The 19,104-nt window shown below is 40.8% G+C and overlaps 1 pseudogene; it reads left to right on the top strand.

The window, feature by feature from the left end:
- The first annotated feature begins 216 nt into the window (after positions 1–216).
- On the top strand, positions 217–10,493 carry LOC125270322 (annotated as a pseudogene).
- The last annotated feature ends 8,611 nt before the right edge of the window (positions 10,494–19,104 follow it).

Genomic DNA, 19,104 nt, shown 5'->3' with positions numbered 1-19,104 from the left:
GTATTTATAGAATTCACTTTTTTTTTTTTTGTACTTGAATGTTTAAACCTCTAAATGAATAAACTTGGGGTGTGTGTGTGTGTAATGTGTATATAAATATAATATAAATATAATGAGCCAATGTAATCCTCTGCAGGTATCTGAAAATTCAGGTAATTTGTTTTCCAGTAGATGGCAGCAGTTTACCACTAAACCAGGGGTTCCCAACCATTTCTTCTTAAACATTATTTTTAGGTCTTGGAGTCTGTATTAATGAGCTGATGAACTGAATCAGGAGTGTGATTTGGAGCCCCGCTAAACCATGTGCAAGTTCATGTTACTATGAATCTGTGCAGGGTATATTAAACATTTTGTTGGCAAAGTGCACAATTATGTAATTTCAAAATTTAGTGACCCTTGCATGTTAAGCAGACATTGGTTTCTTTAATCGTATTTCCTCAGGTTCTTCATGGTGACGTTCCCTGCAGTGATTGAGTCTGGATCTGAAGCCAAATTATGCATTTCTCTTCTGAAACCCCAAGAGAGTCTCACACTGACTGTTTCTCTGCTTGATGACAAAAACAGGACAACTAAACTTGTGCAGCAGGTTTCTTCAACGCCATTTCACCGCAGCTTTAGTTTCCAGGTCTGTCGTTTAGACTCATGTGGCTGTTTATTCTTTGTCTGTTTGTTAAATAAGTTTCTCCACAGGCTCCTCGAGTAGATGGTGAGTCGGTGCAGAAGATGAAGGTTGAAGTTCAAGGGAGGGTCTTCAGAGTGACCGAAGAGAGGAAAGTCATGCTCAGACGTTACCTACCTTTGACCTTCATCCAAACAGACAAACCCATCTACAATCCAGGACAAATGGGTGAGCTGTGAATGACCCTAGGTTGAATATTGGGTGTCTCAAGTCAATTACTCTACAACCGGGGTGTCCAACCCTGCTCCAGGAGAGCTACCATCCTGCAGACTTCAGCTCCAACCCCATTCAAACTCTCATGAAGCAGCTAATCGAGGTGTTCAGGGTTGCTTGATTACAGACCGGTGTGTTGGAGCAGGGTTGGAACTGAAGTCTGCAGGACAGTAAGGCTGTGTCCGAAAACTGGAAAATACGGTCTTCGGAGGACACATTTCAAGGTAAGAAGGCATAAAGGTATTTCCAAATTCAATGTTAGCTTCTCTTCCTGTTTCCCGAGATGCCTTCATCTGATCGACTTTAGAAGGCAGCATAGATGTATCCTTCGCTGCCTTTATCCCACAATCCTGTGCTTTCCATTCTGTGAAAGTTGAGCTAGAAAAATAAAGATTGCGTCCGAAAGTTGCGTTTTCTGGCCAGTTTGAGTAAATGTACATTTTTGACCAACGTTTTCCACTTTTGATGTCATTTCTAGCGATAAATGAACAGTGTAGTAATTAAATGTTTAGTTTTCACCAATGCTCACGCAATATTGCTGTAGATCATTAAACTCTTCTGCTGCCTCAGAAGTCTGAGGTGCCTTCATGCACAAACGCTGCCTTACAAGTCATTGCTTGATAAGGCAGCAAGTCCGCTACCTAGGTGTTTGGGTGCAGCCTAGCTCTCTAGGAGCAGGGTTGGACACCCCTGCTCTACAAGTTCTGATGTCTTCAAAAGTGCATTATGCAATGAATGTGTTAATTGCCTTTGCAGTGAATTTCAGAGTTGTCACCATGGATGCCAAATTTGTGCCTCTTGATCAGATGGTAAGGCCTCACCATGAACACATTACAAATTTAAATGTGGGCTCACTTTCCAAACTTCAGTTTCTCACTTTTGAAGAAAGTGACTTTTGAAGTTTGACTTTTTGTGGCTTTTTTTGTGCTTTTAAATGCCTGTCTTTGTGTCTTGCAGTACAATCTGGTCGTGGTGGAGGTGAGTTTGCTCTGGTGCAAGTCTTTAAATTGAGCCAACACAGCTTTTGTAGTTTTGCTTTGTTTGCGGTTTCTGAGCTGTTAACTGTTTTAATAGGACAATAATAATAACCGGATTGGTCAGTGGACAAACGTTTCTTCAACGAGGTGGATTTTGCAGCTTTCTCATGAGTTAAACCCAGAGGCTCAGATAGGGATGTACACACTAAGTGCTTTTATTGGTGACCGAATGATCTCCCAGGTTTTTGAGGTGAAAAAATATGGTAAGTAGTCCATAAAATGTGCACATACAATAACGGAACCAAGGTCTTAATCTGAAGTGTGGTGTTTCTGGTTTAGTTTTGCCCAAGTTTGACGTGACCATAAACGCACCACAGACATACAGTGTTGCAGATGTGGGACTGAAAGTTGAGGCTTGTGCCAAGTGAGTGAGGCTCTTATTTTCTTGTCTTGTGGTTGGTCTGTTCCTGATCTTGTTCCTTGTGATGTTTCTCAGATACACTTATGGCCAACCTGTACCTGGTCAAGCATTGGTGAGTGTGCCGTGATCCATTTCCATATATTGAGGTTCCAGACGTGACCCGCCAGTGCCTGCGTAAAACCATGAAGGTCTGTGACTGTTGCCTTGTGGGGGGTTTTCCTTCTGCTTGTGCTTGACTTAAATGTGACTTTGTCCTGCTACCAGATGAATGCCACAGGCTGTGCCTCCCTTATTATTGATACGGCAGTGTTTTTCAACACCAAATTTGAAAATAACATGCAAGACTCATTTCTTGTAAATGTGAACGTCACGGAGGAGGGAACAGGTGAGCTATTGGCTGATCTGAATCAACAGCATGTGTTTGGAGGAAGTTGACTTGCTCATTCTGTGCATTTTGTTTCTTTACCTCAGATGTAGTTATGTCAAAGTCTGCAACCGTGTCCATTACATTTGAAGTCGGCAAGGTCACACTTTTGGACCTCCTGGATTATTTTGAACCTGGATCAGCGATTAATGGAAAGGCAAGTAAAAGCTCATCCCTTGTCTCAGAAGCCTTCTCATTGGCTCTGTTTCCTAACTGTGATCTTTCCCAACAGATAACAGTGTCTCGTTTCGATGGGACTCCAATTTTGAACAAAGCTGTGTATCTCCTTGATGGTAACAATAACAAACTGCTGCTAAATCTGACCACAAACCAGAACGGACTGGTCACATTCTCTCTCAACACCGTTAATCTTCCTAAAGCGGATCTGAATCTGGTGGTACGATTTGCTCTTTATATATTGTGACATGAAGACTTCTCGTGCTCTCACTGATTCCATTCATTGCTCCCCAGGCAAGTGTGACTCCAGAGGTGGTTTATAGTTACAAATCGCCATACTTCACTACAGATATGAGGGTTGTTCAGCTTCTCCAACTTGCTTCTCCTGATAACCCATCATTTAGTGAACTGACTATAGTGAAGCTCGAGCAGCCGCTCAAATGTGGTGCTACATTTCCAGTGACTGTGAAATATTCTTTTGTTGGAGAGTCTGGTGGCTACAGTGCTGACATGGTCTATATGGTGAGAAAACACTGTGGGATGGTGGTGTGTTTGGTGTGTGGGTTTTTTTTTTTTTTTTTTTTTTTTTTTTTGTTCAGCACCTTATTCAACTGTCTTCTGTCAGGTCTTGTCCAGAGGAGTGATCGTCCTCCATGCATTTCAGACGGTCACAGCAAGTGCTTCTAATAAAGTCACAAGCGGCTCAGTGTCGTTCCAGCTGTCTGTCAGTGTTGACATGGCTCCAGCGGTGCAGATTCTGGTCTATTGTGTTCTGCCCAGTGAGAATGTAGTTGTTGGTAGTGCATCATTTGACACAGAAGCATGTTTCCAAAACAAGGTATGATGTGCACTATCTTTTGGCTACAAGTGGGGAATGGTGACGTGTCCTACAGCATTATTTGTCCTTGTTCCAGGTGTCTTTGCAGTTCTCTCCAGCTACAGCTGTTCCTGCTGAGGGAAATGTTCTGACTGTCTCTGCTCAAGCAGGATCTCTGTGTGGCCTCAGTGCTGTAGATCAGAGTGTCCGGATCTTGGAGTCAGGAAGACGTCTGAGTGCTGAAATGGTATTCATGTGCCTTTTTTTTTTTTTTTTTTAAAGGGGTTTCCTGAGTATCCTTGAAAGCATCAATGAAGACAAATGGACCATTTTAAATGAGTGGTGACAAAGTTACTTTTTTTTTTTTTTTTTTTTTTTTTTTTTTTTTTTTTTTTTTTCCCTCACTCCCCATGTTTTTAGGTGTTCAACTTGCTCCCAGTGCTATCACTATCAAATTATCCATATGAAGTTGATGATGAACAGGAGTGTCTGAATGTTCGACCCCGGCGAGCTGTTTCTGTAGACCATGCCTACGACACCTTCAAGGTAGAAAACCATTCATTATCCTGTTATACAACTTCATTTTCAAATGTCTTTGTCTTGTTCTGACAGAGCATGGGGTTGAAGGTCTCATCAAATTTGCCTATCAGAGTACCTCAGTGTCTGATGTACAGAGGCCAGAATTATTATCGCAACTTCCGTGATGGTATGTCTGTTCTTGCTCTAGAAATTGCCAGATGAATTTTGTATGGTTTATGCAGGAGTATTTGACTTGCACAGACCTGACTAATAGACAGATGAGAACTGACAGACCTCAGAGACAAGACTAGAGTTGCAAACTCTCTTTCAGTGATGTTTTTCCGTCATCCTGGAGCCATGGCAATGGCTGCTGGTCCAGAAGAAATAAGTGAGGGTGACTCTTCCTCTTTTGATGCGACCATCAGGACTTACTTTCCAGAAACATGGATCTGGCAGCTTTCTGAAGTGGGGTTAGTAATACACTTTTTTTTTTTTTTTTTTTTTTTTTTTTTTTTTTTTTTTTTTTTTTTAGCCACTTGCACACAGTGTTTACTTATTCCCTCTTTCTCTCTTCTGTCCTTCAGAGCTACTGGATCCACACAAGTTCCTCTCACGGTTCCTGACACAATCACCACATGGGAGACAGCGGCGTTCTGTCTGTCTTCCAAAGGTCTTGGTCTGGCTCCTCCTGCACTGCTGACAGTCTTCCAGCCCTTTTTCTTAGAGCTCTCCCTGCCGTACTCCATCGTCCGTGGAGAGTCTTTTGAGCTGAAGGCCACGGTCTTCAACTATCTGTCCAAGTGCATCATGGTCTGTCATGGTTTATTTTCCTCTTATACAACAGATCTGTATAGAAGGTCATGTGTCTCTGCTCCATGTGCTCTCATTGGCAGGTTAAAGTAACTCCAGCTTCATCTGCAGCCTTCACTCTTGGAGCATTTAATGAGCCGTATTCATCCTGTCTCTGTGCTAATGGGAGAAAGACCTTTAAATGGGTTTTTACTGCTTCTGTTCTTGGTTAGTCTTGTGCTGTCTCCCTCTTAAATTGAGTGTATTAGGTGTTACTCACTACTTGTCTGTCTCTGCAGGAGCTGTCAATGTGACGGTCAATGCTTCAGCTGATCCGTCCCAGACTCGATGTGGCACTGAAGCAGTGACCGTGCCGACAAGAGGACGCGTTGATGTAGTCACTCGAAGTCTACTTGTCCTGGTGAGTTAACCTGCCTTCTGGAGCTTGATCATGGAGCTCATGCTGCTTTACTGATGGGGTTTTTTACTGCTTTTTAGCCTGAAGGAGTTGAGAGGACCAACACCCAGAGTTGGTTACTGTGTCCAAAGGGTTTGTTTGCAATCAATGATTCCCAAACAAGTTCTCCCTGTACAGCTAAACATTAGCCTAACGCTCGCTTCTGTTCGGTCTGCAGGAAACGTTCTTTCTGAAGACGTGACTGTGATGTTTCCAACAAATGTGGTTCAGGGATCAGCCAAATGCTCTGTTTCAGTCCTTGGTAAAGCATTTTACTGAGAATAAACTGGCATGTGATGTTTGGCAGAATAACTTGTTTCTGATGTGGGTTTTATGCTTGACCTCTCATAGGAGACATAATGGGTCGTGCGCTGAAGAATCTGCATGGGTTATTAAAGATGCCATCTGGCTGTGGAGAGCAGAATATGATTCTTCTTGCTCCCAATATTTACATCTTGCTGTACCTGGAAGTCACGGGGCAACTCAATGCAGCCATCCGAGAGACCGCCATAGGCTACCTTCAGAGCGGTATGGATTTGAGTGTTGGCGAGACTAAATCATATGGACTTTAAGTCCTGTGCTTTCATTGTAGTTTGTCAGACTGTCTAATGTAGTGAAACCTGAATTATGGCTATTGGCCTACACCGAGGGCTTTCAAATATTGATTTGGACAAGACCCTTTCTGGTACTTCTGCCGTAGTGATATTGCTTGCTCTTTAAAGTGTATGAAATATCAAGTCTCTCCCACCCCCATTTCTAACTGACTAAAATGTTTTAGTGCTTTGAGTCAAGGGCATAGAAACCTGATAATTTGTTGTTCCTAAAGACTTAATTAAACTGCACCACTCTAGGTCTAGAAATCACACCTATTCCTCTTATCCAGGTTTTCCAAAACCTTAGTGATTCAAGGGACCTTGATTACCAAATTATCCATCATTGCTTGTACATCCTTATGAATTTCCATGTTTGTTTGCCCTGAACAGGATACCAAGGACAACTGAACTACAGGCACAGTGATGGATCATTCAGCACATTTGGTTATGATGCATCCAATACATGGTGAATTTAATGCTGCACATTCTAGTGTTTATCCTTTATCACCAGTGATTAAGTTTAGTTTAATGAAACTTCCTCCATGACCAGGTTGACTGCCTTTGTCCTGAGGTCTTTTGGTCTGGCGAAGCGCTTTGTCTTCATTGATCCGAATGTCCTTCAGAGTGCGAAGGACTGGATAATAAGCCAGCAGGGTTCAAATGGCTGTTTCATACAACAGGGAACTCTGTACCACAATGAAATGAAGGTACGTGTTATCAAATGGACTGTAACCCATAGACTCAGACTGTCTCTAATCCATGTGCTGCTTTTTTTTTTTTTTTTTTTTTTTTTTTTTAAAAAGGGTGGAGTTGGGGATAATGTGACCATGACCGCCTACATTGTTGCATCTCTGCTCGAACTAGGTGTCCCTGTCACGGTAAAATATCTCCAGTAGTTGAGTTGCTTGCAGATGACCTTCCTGTTGTGGCTTTTGTCTAATCTGCTTTGCTTTCAGGATCCTGTTATCACCAATGCTCTGTCATGCTTGAGGCCTGTCGTTGGGAACCTGAGAAACACTTGCGCCACTGCTCTGCTGGCCTACACCTTCAGCCTTGCTGGAGAGACGAGCACTCGATCACAACTTCTAACCTCCTTAAACAACCTTGCCATTTCTGAAAGTGAGAATAACAATCCTCCTCTTGAGCTGAGGCTTTTCTAATGAAGTCTTGACTTGTTCATTTTTAGACATGCATTTTCAAAAATGCAAAACACTATGGCAGTTTCCACACTTGAAGACTGGTGCATTTGAAGACTGGAATAATGGCCAATGAAAATGGAGCTTTGTATCCGTTACGTTTGAAAATGATTTAAATGGTTAAAACGGTAATACTGTGACTGCATTTAAATCAACTCAATGTTTTTGAAAGATTCTATTCTCTCGTTGGCCCCAAACTTTTGTATTTTGTATGTTTCCACCTCGGCCCAAGCTCCAATGTGAAAAGATTGGTACACCTTAAGTTTTACACCTGAGTGGGCTTATACTTGAGGCTGTTTGTCATCAATTTTTTTTTTTTTTTTTTTTTTTTTTTTTCCCCCACCTTCTCGTCTTTAGGCACTAAGCTGCATTGGTCTCAGACTTCATCTGGTGATACTCTGGCGGTGGAGATCAGCTCTTATGTGCTGCTAGCGGTTCTCTCTGAACGGCCTCTCACGACGGCAACCCTGGGCTATGCTAACCGCATTGTCAACTGGCTCGTGACCCAGCAGAATCCCTTTGGAGGCTTCTCCTCCACCCAGGTACCTCTGACCACCAAACGAGTTCACTCTTATACGGGTCAAGTCTTTAATGTGATGCTGGTTTTTAGGACACTGTGGTGGCTCTTCATGCCCTGTCTGTGTATGCTGCTAAAGTGTTCAGTGTGGACGGCTCCAGCACTGTTACTGTACAGTCCTCAGTGGCAGGAGGAGAGTCTTATAGCTTCACTGTGAATCGGGACAACAGGCTTCTGTATCAGGAGAAGCCGTTGAAGAACATTACCGGCAAATACACTGTTAAAGCATCAGGTTCCACTTGTGTGTCTGTGCAGGTCTGTATATCTCTCTCTCTCTCTCTCTCTCTCTCTCACTCACTCACTCACTCACTCACTCACTCACTCACTCACTCACTCACTCACTCACTCACTCACTCACTCACTCACTCACTCACTCACTCACTCACTCACTCACTCACTCACTCACTCACTCACTCACTCACTCACTCACTCACTCACTCACTCACTCACTCACTCACTCACTCACTCACTCACTCACTCACTCACTCACTCACTCACTCACTCACTCACTCACTCACTCACTCACTCACTCACTCACTCACTCACTCACTCACTCACTCACTCACTCACTCACTCACTCACTCACTCACTCACTCACTCACTCACTCACTCACTCACTCACTCACTCACTCACTCACTCACTCACTCACTCACTCACTCACTCACTCACTCACTCACTCACTCACTCACTCACTCACTCACTCACTCACTCACTCACTCACTCACTCACTCACTCACTCACTCACTCACTCACTCACTCACTCACTCACTCACTCACTCACTCACTCACTCACTCACTCACTCACTCACTCACTCACTCACTCACTCACTCACTCACTCACTCACTCACTCACTCACTCACTCACTCACTCACTCACTCACTCACTCACTCACTCACTCACTCACTCACTCACTCACTCACTCACTCACTCACTCACTCACTCACTCACTCACTCACTCACTCACTCACTCACTCACTCACTCACTCACTCACTCACTCACTCACTCACTCACTCACTCACTCACTCACTCACTCACTCACTCACTCACTCACTCACTCACTCACTCACTCACTCACTCACTCACTCACTCACTCACTCACTCACTCACTCACTCACTCACTCACTCACTCACTCACTCACTCACTCACTCACTCACTCACTCACTCACTCACTCACTCACTCACTCACTCACTCACTCACTCACTCACTCACTCACTCACTCACTCACTCACTCACTCACTCACTCACTCACTCACTCACTCACTCACTCACTCACTCACTCACTCACTCACTCACTCACTCACTCACTCACTCACTCACTCACTCACTCACTCACTCACTCACTCACTCACTCACTCACTCACTCACTCACTCACTCACTCACTCACTCACTCACTCACTCACTCACTCACTCACTCACTCACTCACTCACTCACTCACTCACTCACTCACTCACTCACTCACTCACTCACTCACTCACTCACTCACTCACTCACTCACTCACTCACTCACTCACTCACTCACTCACTCACTCACTCACTCACTCACTCACTCACTCACTCACTCACTCACTCACTCACTCACTCACTCACTCACTCACTCACTCACTCACTCACTCACTCACTCACTCACTCACTCACTCACTCACTCACTCACTCACTCACTCACTCACTCACTCACTCACTCACTCACTCACTCACTCACTCACTCACTCACTCACTCACTCACTCACTCACTCACTCACTCCCCCCCCCCCCCCCCCCCCCCCCCATTTCTGCTTGTGCACATCAAAATCTTACTGTGCTTCTCGTACTATAGGTTGCGTGTTTCTACAATATTCCGACACCCGTTAAAGTTGCCAGGACGTTGAGCGTCGACGCAAAGGTGAAGGCAGACTGCCGACCGCTTGGAGCCAATCTTATGTTGAACTTCACAGTGACGTAAGAAGATTTGACTTGTGTCCTGAAACCAACTCTTATGATTCTTACAAGGGGCAACTGCTTTCTTGATCCTCTTGACTGAACTTCCTATTCCTCTTCAGATACAATGGAGCCAAAGCAACTACTAACATGGTTCTAGTGGATGTTAAACTCCTGTCAGGCTTCACAGCTGATACGTCACTGGTTCGTAAGATTTGGAAAGTCCTAAGATGCTTGAAGCTCCTTCAGTTGTAATTGTGCATGTAAATGATGGTCTTTCACTCAGCTTGGATCTCCACCCCAGTCGTTCGCCCCGCTGGTGGAGCGGGTCGATTCTGAAGATGATCGTGTCCTAGTGTATCTGAAAGAGGTGAGACTGTATACTGGATGTATTCAGGAGCTGCTATCTTGAGTGCTGTGTATGTGCTGCTGTTCATCCTCTCTGTCTCACAGGTTCCCAAAGGTGTCCCCATGACTTACACTCTGCAGCTAAAACAGGTTCTTGCAGTGAAAAATCTCAAGCCAGCGGTCATCAATGTTTATGACTACTATCAGACAAGTACATTTTTCATCCTAATCATGCTTTGCTCTTGCGGATTTCCTTGTTGAACATGATCAAGCTCATTTCATGTTGCTCTTTCAGGTGATGCGTTTGAGACGACCTACACATCCCCCTGTCAATGATTATGCTATAGGACAAAAATTAAATGGTAATAAAGTCCCTTTTATGCAATCAGTAGTTTGCCTTTTTTGTTGAACATTTGCAAAGTGTTGCAGGTCTTAACGCCAGTAAGTATACACTTCCAAAAAGGCTTACTTTACTGGTTCCTGTGCTATGGACTTTAGGGGGGGTAAAGTCCATTTAACTTGAAATGGACTAAGTTGTAGGAGCCTTAACTTCCACTAGCATTTTAAAAATACTTGCGCATTAAGTGCAGGTGAATTTTATAGAAATTATATAAATTAAGCCAAACTTTTCCATCAATGGTGCTAATTCAGTGGTGTTTTGTTTTTTTTTATTTTTGGCAACTTGTGGGCATTTGGGTCTAGATTACGTAGATTAACTAGATATTGGTGATGCCTGAGATCAAGCATGTCTATATAAACATTGTAGTACTGAATTTTAATGAACCTGCTTGTTAAACACTGGTTGGCATTAGACCTCTGCTCAATGTTCTGGTCTGTGTGCTTTCTGCTCAGTCCTGGCTACAATTGCACCATGGCCCAAATGCTCAATGTACCTCTGACTCACTGGAAAAGTCTGCTCAATAACATACTTGCATGAAATTTCTCTTGCAATAGCTCTACTCTAATGTAACAGCTGTACTGGGCAAAGCTGGTAAAGTTATGCTACCCTCATTCACTGATCCACTCCCTGCTGTCTGCTCACATTTTCAAAGCCATTATCAGAGAGACTAATATAGTGTATTTTGATTTAAAAAAAAAAAAAAAAAAAAAAAAAAACTTAAATCTGGTTCTGTTGCATATAATTGAAATTCATATTGATATTTAACATTATAATACAGGCCTATTTTATGTCCATTTTGTTACTTTTAAAGGGCACCAATTATACCCATTTTTACAAGACTTAAAAAAAAAAAAAAAAAAAAATAGTTTTGGTGTGTATCCCTTTTAAATGCAGATAAGCTGCAGCTACCACTTGGATTTTTTTTTTTTTTTTTCAGTGTTAGGATGCTCTAATTTCAAACTGAGAATATATGCTGCATGGAGATTAATAGTTTAGGTTATAACCTCTTTTATCCATTATTAGTCCAAATGATGGTCAAATCTTTACTGATGACTTTTAATTTTAACAAAAAAAAAAAAAAAAAAAAAGACTGAATGACGCTAGAGGGTTAAATTCAGCAGCCTATAGTTTCCAATGGTATTAATCACATGAAAAATCCCTTCTAATAAAACAGTCATGTTGAGTACATCTGTAAGAAGGTCAAACAAAAACTAAAATGTTTATCAAATTTATTTTTTTTTAATTATCTAGAATGATCCCAAGATACTTGACTTCATTCACTGCTTCAATTACTTCATTCTTGATTTGCAGCTCAAATACATCCCTTGCAGGTCTATTTCTTATGGAGAAGCATATGGAAACTTTGTGCATTCTGCTCCCTGGTATAATGAGCTGCGCTCTATGAAGGCAGCTTGTCGTAAGATGGAGCGAAGGTGGCGTCTTTCTGGCCTGAATGTGCATCACCAAGCTTGGAAAGACCATATACTTGAATATAAGGCAGAGATTGTTTCAGTCACGTCTCAATATTTTTCTCAGATAATTGACAATAACCAAAATGACCCCAGATGATTGTTTCATACCATTAACAAACTTCTCAAAGGAAACTGCTCCTCTAGTGTACCTACCTCAGTTCATCTTTGGAATAGATTTCTTGATCATTTCAGTTCAAAGATTGCCAATGCTCGCAAATGCATTATTAATCCTGCATCGTTTGATTCGGCTTTTAGGATCACACATTTTTATGGCTCCTATTTCTCAATTTTTTTTTCTTCACATGATTTTGTTTCCCTTGGAAAGGAGGTTTCAAAATTGAAATCTACCACTTCCATAGTTGATCCCATACCTTGTGAATTGTTCAAATCATGTTTTGCCTCTTTATGCCCTGTTGTCCTGAGTATAGTAAATGACTCACTGCGCATGGGTGTTGTGCCTGCTGCACTGAAAATTGCTGCTGTAACACCTATACCAAAAAAGACCAACACAGACTGGGACAACCTCAATAATTTTCGTCCCATCTCAAATCTCCCCTTTCTCGCTAAATTGCTTGAGCGAACTGTGGCTTCTCAATTATACGCTCACCTCTCTGTCAATAATCTTTTTGAGCCCCTCCAATCTGGTTTCCGCAAATTACATAGCACTGAAACAGCATTAGTTAAGGTCACAAATGACTTGTTAATTGCTGCGGACTGGCTGTCTTTCAATTCTGATTCTTCTCGATCTCAGCGCAGCTTTTGACACGGTGGATCATTTTCTTTTACTCAATCGTTTGGAAACTGTTTTTGGTGTTACTGACACAGTATTAAATTGGTTTAAGTTTTTCCTCTCAGATCAAAGGCAGTTTGTGTCCCTGGGTAGATGCAGATCCAAAGTTGGGGCAGTGCAATTTGGAGTTCCCCAGGGATCTGTTCTGAGTCCCTTGCTTTTTAGTATGTAAATTCTTTTTTTTTTTTTTTTCCCCCTGGGTCAACTTCTCAAATCCTTGGGTCTTAAGTTCCATTTTTATGCAGACGACACCCACATTTATATTCATTCAAAACCTGGCGATAATACGGCTGTTGGCTTTCTAGAACATTGTATCTCTGAGATAAAAATTTGGATGTCTCATAATTTTCTCTCTCAACAGCGACAAGACTGAGGTTATGCTCATCGGTTCACCCCAACAAATTCGTAAAGCTGATGCTGTAACCTTAATGGTGAATGGCTCTGCTTTGGAGTTTCAAACTAAATAAAAAAATTTGGGGGTGATATTTGATGCAAATCTAACATTTGATCCTCATGTCCAAAATATGGTCAAAACTTTATTTTTTCATCTTAGAAATATTGCATGATTGTGCCCATTGTTATCTTTCTCGGTGACTGATAAACTGATCAATTAATTTGTCTTTTCTCGCATCGACTATTGTAACGCTCTGCTTGCTGGGGTTTCTAAATCTACCATAAACAAATTACAGTATGTCCAAAACTCAGCGGCCAGAATCCTGACAAGGTCCAGGACAAGTGAGCATATCACTCCCATCTTGGAGTCATTGCACTGGCTCCCGGTCAGGTTTCGCATCGATTTTAAAATTCTCATGCTCACCTACAAGGCCTTGAATGGTTTAGTGCCACAATATCTGTCTGAACTTTTAACTGCATACAGATGCAATCTTCCTTCTGATTCTGGCTTTTTAATTGTACCTTCTACGCGTTTACGCTCTATGGGTGACCGGGCTTTTTCTTCTTTTGCTCCCAAACTCTGGAATGCTCTTCCAAATGAGATCAGACATGCTGACTCTTTTAGTGTTTTTAAATCTTCACTTAAAACTTACTTTTTTTAGGCTTGCATACAAGTGGTTATTTTTAAAAATGTGTCTTGTTTTGCTTTTTATATAATGCATTTTTCTCTTAATTTTGCTCAAATGTATGTTTATTGTATTTATATGTTTCTGTGAAGTGCTTTGAGATGTAACTTTTAAAGGTGCTATATAAAATAAAGTTTATTATTAAAATCCCTCCTGAGATGTGTGCAAACCTGGTGACCAACTACAAAAAACATCTTGCCTCTGTGCTTGCCAAAAAGGGTTTCTCCACCAAGTAAGTCATGTTTTGCTTGGGGATCAAATACTTATTTCACTCAATGAAATGCAAATCAATTTCTAACCTTTTATATAATGTGTTTTTATAGATATTTTTCTGTATTCTGTCTCTATACGTTAAAATAAACCTACTATAAAAATACAGACCCTTCATTTCTTTGTAAGTGGGCAAACTTACAAAATCAGTAGTTGATCAAATAAATATTTCCCCCACTGTATCCCATCATCATCTACACCAAAACCAAAGGGCCGCAAGTTCAGTTGCACATCTGGATAGGTCTCTCAGTATCAGGAATCGGTCCATTATGGGGGTTCACCTTGTCACACTTGTGGTGTTCCTGGTCAAAAATGACTGGCTTACAAAAAAATACTTCTAAATCTCTCATTATGCTACATTGTCACCAAATATTGGATTCAATCTTTGTCAACTTGTTTTCTTTCTTTTAGGACTGGTTTTGTATTTCTTTTTGCATCTGATTAATCGTAGGCCTCATTTAAGTGAAAAAAAGCATTATTTATGAATGATTTTTGCAATATTAAAATATGAAGAAAAATTACACTGTTTATCACACTAGTGTGCTTTAAAGTTTAATCGGGGTGTTTGTGCCATTTTGTTTAAAATAAAAGCATTTCAAAACAAAGTCATACTTGTGGTGTTCCTGATCAAAAATGACCAGCTTGTTAATCATGTTCACATTCACATAGCCTACATGTGTGCTTGCAAACATAGAGCCCTTGGACTTGTACATGTGTGGATACATGCATACGCATGCGCACACACGTTAATACACACAGACTATTTTGAGTATTACACACAATCTTTTTTTTTTTTTCACAGAGATGAATTTTATCCTACCCTGATCTAATATCCATTCATCCATCTAACATAACCACATTCAAACAACACACACACACACACACACACACACACACACACACACACACACTTATGTGCGATCTGGCTTTAGTCTGCAGTGACCCTGCTTCAAAAGAATCTTTCTTTTGTGTTATTTTGTCTGGAGGCTGTGATGAAACAAAGATTACAACACTATATGAGAAGTGTTCATGTCTAAGTCTTAGTGGTAATAGTCGTTCATTTTCAGCACTGAAATATTACAAATGCCACTGTAATATTTCAGTGATGAAAATGAACGACTATTTTTTTTTTTTTTTGTAATTCTGTAAAACCTGAACCATGGCCAATAAACTGAATAAAAAGGTCTTGTTCATTCAAATGGCTTACAAGCAGAATATGTCAGTGCAAGAGTTGTGCAAGAGTTTGCTGTGAAATACTTATTCCAAATGCTTAAAAGCAAGTTATTCTAATAAAATTAATGAGTCAAGAGGCCAACTAAAACAAACACTGACCACCATGATGGTGGAATCATTTTTGAGCATTAAAACATCAACATCTAAACCTCTGTTAATTTTCAAAAAGAGCTTCTGTAGATGAAGGACAGAAATAAAGTCAGTCTGGTTAGTAATAAGTGAAGCTGGTAATGCTGTTTGTGGAGCTGTTTAATCCTCCTCTGCTGAGATCTTGAGAGAATTTCCCCCAGTTTCTAGTCTAGCTAGTCCTAGAATAAAATGCATGTTTGAGCTGTTTTAACTGAAAGCAACTTGTACTGACACGTCTTCAAATTCTTGCTGATTCTTGATGTTTGTGTGAGTCTAAAATACACAGCTGAACACTTTCTATATAATGAGTAAAAAAAAAAAATCTGAATATGTGATTTTTATCTAATGCACAACTAACAGCTACTGTAATAGACTCTGGATTAGATCAGAAAATCAAGACATATATAATGACTGAATCATCATCAATAACCAATTTCATCTGACCAGAGCTTCTCTTGCAATTTTTCCAATAACAAATGTGCTTCAGAAAATGATAAAAACTAATGATATGAAGTCAAGGGTCAAGAGCCCAACTAAAGCAAACACTGATTACAATAATGGCGATGTCAAACTTTATTATTTTCAATAAAAAATCAACATCTATACCTCAATTAATTCTCATTAAGAAGATTTGAAAGAAAGAAATGGGACTGTAATAAGTGAAGATGCTGAAATCTTAAGAGAGTGTTTAATGTTCTGTTGTTGCCAGTCATTTGACATTAATTAATTAAAGAGATTTTACTTTCATTTTTGTTTGGCACCTTGTGCTGCCAGTCATTTGACCTTTTTTTTTTTTTTTTTTTTTTTTTTTTACAGTGAAAGTGTTTGATCATAATAATTGTCATAATAATTCAGGAAATACCTGTACAATAATAGTGTTTTTCAGCTTATGCAGAGTTTTTTTGTTTTTCAGAGTTTCCATTGACTAATATTGGTAGACACAGGGGTTTTCAAATTGTGGGTTGCGACCCATTTGTGGGTCACAGAGTGGGAAAAGGTTTGTCACATGAAGTAAATTCACTGCAGCTAAACTTATGTTTCAGTGAATGACCCAGCCAGCATAGCCATGTGGGGCCCAGAACGGTGTCACCTGGGCTGCCTAACTGGGTCCCAGCCAGTTTTGCCCTCAGTTTCCATGTAGGCCCCACATAGGTTAGCCCAGATGAAATGAACACTGTGCAGTGTGCACACTACACACTGTTAAATGTAACATGATGATTAAGTGATTGAGTGTTTTTCCTCTCTGAGGATCTTACCGGTCAATAGTCAGTAATTGTTACACCAATAGATCTGGATCGAGCTGCTTTCATCTTTTACACTCATCATGTATTTAATCCATAGCACATGAGTAAGAGTGCTGTTGATCTGAATATCAGTACAGCTGTGACTGGGCTGCAGCTGATCACATGACTATTAGCTGATCACATGACTGATATCCAGCACTACAGCAACACTATTAAAGGGTCATGAAACCCCCCCCTTTCAGCTCAAGTCTAGCTCACAATCTTTTTGAAAAATGCAACTTAAATGGGCGTGGTGGCTGTGAGAGGAGAGGGGAGGGGGGAAACTCTCATCGCCAGTAGCCCATGCATATCGACTGTCACTAAAAATCAGTGGTAAAACGTGAGGAAATACTACAATTTTTTAAAAAACTGGAAAAGTTAAAATCTAATGAAATACACTGACAATTTATTTTTATCTTTTCAAGAGTTACTGAATGCCCTGCTACATATATCCTACAGTACTCGTAATTCTATTTAAAACATATTAATGTACATGCGTAATTACAGTCATTATAAAATATATAGTTGTTTATATACACACTATACATGCATATATTTGGAAAAAAAAATAACGCTTAAAAAAAAAACCTTGCGTACATAGCATAGATCTACGCGCCGAACCAGCAACACGCTCAATCAGTCAGGCTGCGTGTCGACTGGAGCAGAGCAAGCGACCAGAGCATTTTTAGATTCATTTCTATGGAAGTTGAGCGTCACATTTAACTTACGCGCGGCTCAACTTCCATAGGAATGAACCGAAAACACTCGCGCTTACCCGCTCGCTCCGCGCCAACGGACACGCACCGTCAGTCAGTCAGTCTCTCTCGCTGTTTAGTGCCGTTAACCGTCCTCGTCATTGGAAAGATCCACGTGGTGTCATGAATAATTAAGAGAGTGTCTTCTCATTGGATAAAAAACTCAGTCTCGTTAATAATATTAGGCTTGTTTGAGATGAGCAAAATCTGCGCAGAACCGATCACCGGTGATCACCGCGAGATGCATGCCGGTTAGAAATGTGTCCGAGGGTGGGCCGCCTTGCTCTGATGTCATGCCGACGTGTGTCAAAAACCTCTCGCGAGTGCGAGACGGACGTGTCGGATTCTGCAGTCGAGCGCAGTTGCTCTCCACCGACTGCGCTGACCAAAAGCACGATGGGAAACGACTTGCTGACGACACAGCTTAAAGCTTATTGGTTTAAACAACCGTGATGTATTGATCTGATTTAAAATGTTTGATTTTAAAACTCTAATATCATGTCTTTATGTGTAAAAAATAATGTGTGAATATTCCCAAACTCTCTGACACAGTGATCTCTCTATGGGTTATGCGAACGTTGTCATTTATAAAAAATATATATAAAAACATGTCTATAATTAAAGTAAAAATGATTGATACACACATATTTCGAATGGAAATAAATAACAAGTACTTTAGGTGTATTGATCATTATGTTTATTTTCATATAAAAGCAACAGAACTTATATTACATCCAGTTTTTCAGCAACACAGCGCACGAGTGTGAATCCCGCGATATCCGCCTTTGATCTCGTAGGTTCTGATCCACTACGAGAACAGAGAACTGTTCGTCTTGCCTGCACTTTTTTCACTCCTCCCCTCACTGCAGCCGCCTACTCTCGGCTGAACTTCAGGCGAGGCTATAGGCGCATCTCAAACAAGCCTTATGAAACACAGATGAGTCATCAAAGCACTATCGTGCTCTGCTGTGACGTGGACAGGATGAAGATTTTAAACCCGGAAGACGAAAATAGCGTACTAAAACTAAAATTTAACCATTTCCCCCCTACTATTAAATCTAACAGATGCTAACATTGTCTTCAATGGTGTTCAACACACATACCTCTGTTAAAATCTCAGAAATTTTGGTTTAGGGTTTCATGACCCTTTAAGACTCTGTGGCTGCGTCTCAATGTGCATTCTATCCACCCTAAATAGTATGTGACATTAGTAATATTCAATACTATTTAGGGTGGATAGTATGCAGGGTCTGTGACTGATGTTGATGTTTATCTGCTTACCCCCAGGGCATCCAAGATGTAGGTGACTTTGTTTCTTCAGTAGAACACAAATGATGATTTTTAACTCCAACCGTTGCAGTCTGTCAGTCGTATAATGCATGCCAATGGGAACTCTATCTATAAGAGATAAACCCTGCGGCTCGTGAAGACACATTGATGTCCTAAGACACGAAACAATTGGTTTGTGCGAGAAACCGAACAATTTGTCTGTGCATGTTTTTTTGACTATATTATTTTGTAAACCTTCAAATTTACTCAGAAAGTCTGTGGTGGTGTCCTTGTAATTATCTCTAAGATATACCTC

Source organism: Megalobrama amblycephala, linkage group LG1 (genome assembly GCF_018812025.1).
Source record: "Megalobrama amblycephala isolate DHTTF-2021 linkage group LG1, ASM1881202v1, whole genome shotgun sequence".
NCBI classification, from domain to species: domain Eukaryota; kingdom Metazoa; phylum Chordata; class Actinopteri; order Cypriniformes; family Xenocyprididae; genus Megalobrama; species Megalobrama amblycephala.
Note: the sequence above shows the minus strand (reverse complement) of the source record. Positions and strands in the feature narration are given on the sequence as shown.